At 27.7% G+C, this 3785-nt stretch overlaps 1 non-coding gene across 1 annotated transcript; it reads left to right on the top strand.

The window, feature by feature from the left end:
- On the top strand, positions 487-560 carry TRNAV-AAC. The gene has a single exon. It is a non-coding gene; the product is annotated as a tRNA-Val (tRNA).

Below are 3785 nucleotides of genomic sequence, written 5' to 3'. Positions count from 1 at the left end.
GAGAGAAAAAGAAATGGGTGGTACTGTGGAGAGAAGAAATTTTGAAATAGATGTGTAGAAAGTGAGACATAAAAAAATAACATTATATTTACTCATTAAAATTGTTTTATTTTTTTAATAATAAAGATGTAATTACACATTTATCCTTTAAAATTCCAAGTGTCAAATAAATGGAATAACTTATTAAAAGACCGTAGAAGTCACTAAAAAATTAAAAATCAAATAATCGATAAACCACCCTTTCTTTTTTAGATAACTAAACTTTCTTTTTCATTTGGGTTGTGTATTCCTTCTTTTATAGTTAAATCATCAATATTGAATATTAATGCCACAATTTGTGTTGTGTATTCCTTTTTTTCAACCAATATTTTTTCTGTGACACTTCAACGAGATTCTTGTAATAATTACACAATTTACTAAAAAAAACTAGATGTAGTTATTGTTTTTACCATGATGGAAGTGAAATAACAAGAACGCTGTCAACAGGGTTTCGTGGTGTAGTTGGTTATCACGTCAGTCTAACACACTGAAGGTCTCCGGTTCAAGTCCGGGCGAAGCCAAGTTTCTCATTTTTGTAACTTTCTAGTTTTCATGTATTACACCCATTAATTTTTTGGGTGCATCTTTTTTGGGGTGCATGCTTACCCATTAATTTGAAACCAGAGACCTGTTTTTTAGATTTTGGGTTTGTCACTTTAGTAAATTAATTGGAAGACCATAACCATTGAAGACAAAAACCTTTTGACATGGATAGGTATGATGTTTGTTCCAAATTTAAGGTTTGAACTAGGACTTATTAGCTTACCATAGGTCACACATGTTAAAGCTTAGTGTAACCTATTTTAAATCATGACCTGTTCTACAAGTACAAACCAATAAATTTATGAACTGTAATATAATATATATTGTTCCATCTTGGTTATAAAACACAAGTTATAACCAGACAGATGTTTCATTAATCGGATAGATAAGATGATACTTACTGGAAAGTAAGTCACAGATCGCTTATCTCATTGTCTCGGGAATGATTTAAATACCTGTTGGGTTACTCCTCTCATTGTCAATTGATTTTGAGATGAAACCTTAACATGGTATCATAGCCAGAACACAACTTTTTTCCGGTTGTCATGAGTCAAAAGATGTCCTTTAGTTATGGGTCAAAGGTAACCCTTCACCTCGCCTGATAACTTATATGGAGGGGACATGTTAGAAAGTAAGTCTCACATCACCTATCTTATTATCTCGGGAATGGTTTAAATATATGTAGGGTTATTCTTCTCATTGTCAATTGGTTTTGAGATGAAACCTTAACAATATCAAAATATCTCTAGCACACTACTCATGTGCCCCTTGCAAGGACTGGCATGACATTGGAATAATGTAGACCTCCGCCACTTATCACATGCTACCTACGCCCTATTGTACCTTTCAACAACAGACAAAATGGACTATGGTGCAAACCAATAACATCTACAAGGAAATATTCTTCTCACCTCTCTGCTATAAATAGAGAATACTCCCTCAAGGAAGTTTACTTACATACTCACACTCTCTTACTTCTAATATATCTCTTGATATTATTCTCTCATATTCCCTCTCTTTCTCGTACATTGGCTTGATCGTTTGAAAATCTTATCAAGTGCCTCCTCCAATGTATTCAAGCATCTCTCAAATAAAACTAGAAGCTTTTACACATACTTCCGTACATTCAGACCACACATTCTCAAGATTAAAGAATATATGTATATTAAATTATGTAATAATTTTAATATAAGTAGTTTATAATCCTTTACATGGATTATTATTTATTATTTATTTAATAGTTATTTTTTTTGATACTTTTTTCATCATATATGTAAAAAATATTATAATATGAAATGTCATATTATTTATTCTAATACTTCAAATGTTCAAAGTAAATTATAAATTAATTAATATGAATAGTATTTAATATTTGCAACATTATACCAACATGAACTTATAATTTTCAAGATGTTCTCGTTTTGCCTTGATTGTCACCTGCAGCCTAATAGATTAACTGTGCGCCCAACAAGTTCGTAACACAAACACACGGAACATATATTTAGAATATAACACATATTATTAATTTTTTATATATTAAAATAATGTAATATTAATGGAGTATGAAGATACATAAATAATATATTATCTAATATTCATTTGTAATATTTATATTTAAAATGTAATGATAATTAAATATAAACGATAAATGATGTAATGATTAATTGTTAGTACATATATATTTTTCTCATATTAAAATTAGAACCTTAGAGATCGGGATGACAATTGGACGAAAGAGTGTGGATAGTATTTTCTTGTACCCGTATTCCTACTATTTGCTTGTGTTCGTGTAAGTAGCATAAATGTATGGGTACCCATAAGATTTAAGTTTAAATATATATTTATGTATTTCTAGTAGAAAAGGGATCTGTTTATATCTAAGTTAACTTACACTAGTTACACTCAATTTTATACATTGATTTTCATAAATCTAACGGACCAAATGAGTGAAACTTAAAAGTCATTTAAGATTCCTATTTTTTTCTCATCACTTATTTCACTTACTCATTTGATCTATTAGATTTAAGAAAATCATTGGATAAGATTGAGTGTAACTAATATAACTTAATTTGGGTGTAAACGAATCTCTCATCTTTCTAATAATCAATATGTATAAAATAATTATTGTGTGAAAAACAAAATTTATGTATATGTTAAATATATCATTATATTTCAATCATTAAAATTTATTATAATATAATAATATAATATAATATATATATATATATATATTTAATATTTAATTAAAATAAATAAATTTATAAATACAAAAGTACCAACAGGGCGAATATCGCAATACTTGTTGTCACTCATAAACTGTTTTTACTGATACAATTATTTTAATGGATACTTATAGAATAAGTATTTTGTCATCTATACTTAAAGAGTCTAATAAATGGACCCTCAAAATTGTTTTTTTGTAATAACAACAATTGAAAAAATAATGGTTTATTAGAAAATCATGCAACATGCTTTTGTTTTCATAACTAGTGATTGAGAGGGAATTATAAATGAATTAAGAAGTTTATTTCATACAAGAAAGCATTTATGTTTCATTTGGTTGTACAAGAGAAAGTAAGAAGAGAGAAATAAGTGAGAAAAAGATTAGAAAGAGAGAAATAGATGAGAAATAAAGTAGATTTTAATGTTGTTTGATTTTAGATAAAAAGAAAAGAAAGAGAAGACAAAGATTTGTATGAAACCTCTTGAATAGAGATCTCGTATCCCAAACAATGTTTTAAATTTTATTCCACACCAATCAAAACATTTTATGTCAATTAAAAAAATTAAATATATTAATTATTTTTTCTGTTTTTGTTTTATTGTCATTGGCGTGAAACAAAATTTAGGACATAGTTTAAGATAATATATTTTTCTTTCATTTTCTGTTCAAATAAGAGGAGAAACAAAATGCATGAGTCTCATTGCACTTTTTTCTCTCTCTTCTCATCCTCTCTTGTAAATCAAATGAGAGAAATATATTATTTTTCTTCAACTTCTTTCTCCTCCTTCTCTTTCTCTCCTCTTTCTATCCTACCATAGAGCATTAAGGTTTGAGGAGTTTTTCATAGGATAATATCTAGTAGTCTCTATATGACAAATCCTTAATTGCAAAACCATTTGAGATGAATTTATAATTCTTTTTTATTATTTTATATTCTTATAATCAATTTTCAACAAATTTTGTCAAACACATCTTTAAT

This window comes from Lupinus angustifolius, chromosome LG18, assembly GCF_001865875.1.
Source record: "Lupinus angustifolius cultivar Tanjil chromosome LG18, LupAngTanjil_v1.0, whole genome shotgun sequence".
NCBI classification, from domain to species: Eukaryota; Viridiplantae; Streptophyta; class Magnoliopsida; order Fabales; family Fabaceae; genus Lupinus; species Lupinus angustifolius.
The sequence above is the reverse complement of the archived record's forward strand: the minus strand, read 5'-3'. Positions and strand labels throughout refer to the sequence as shown.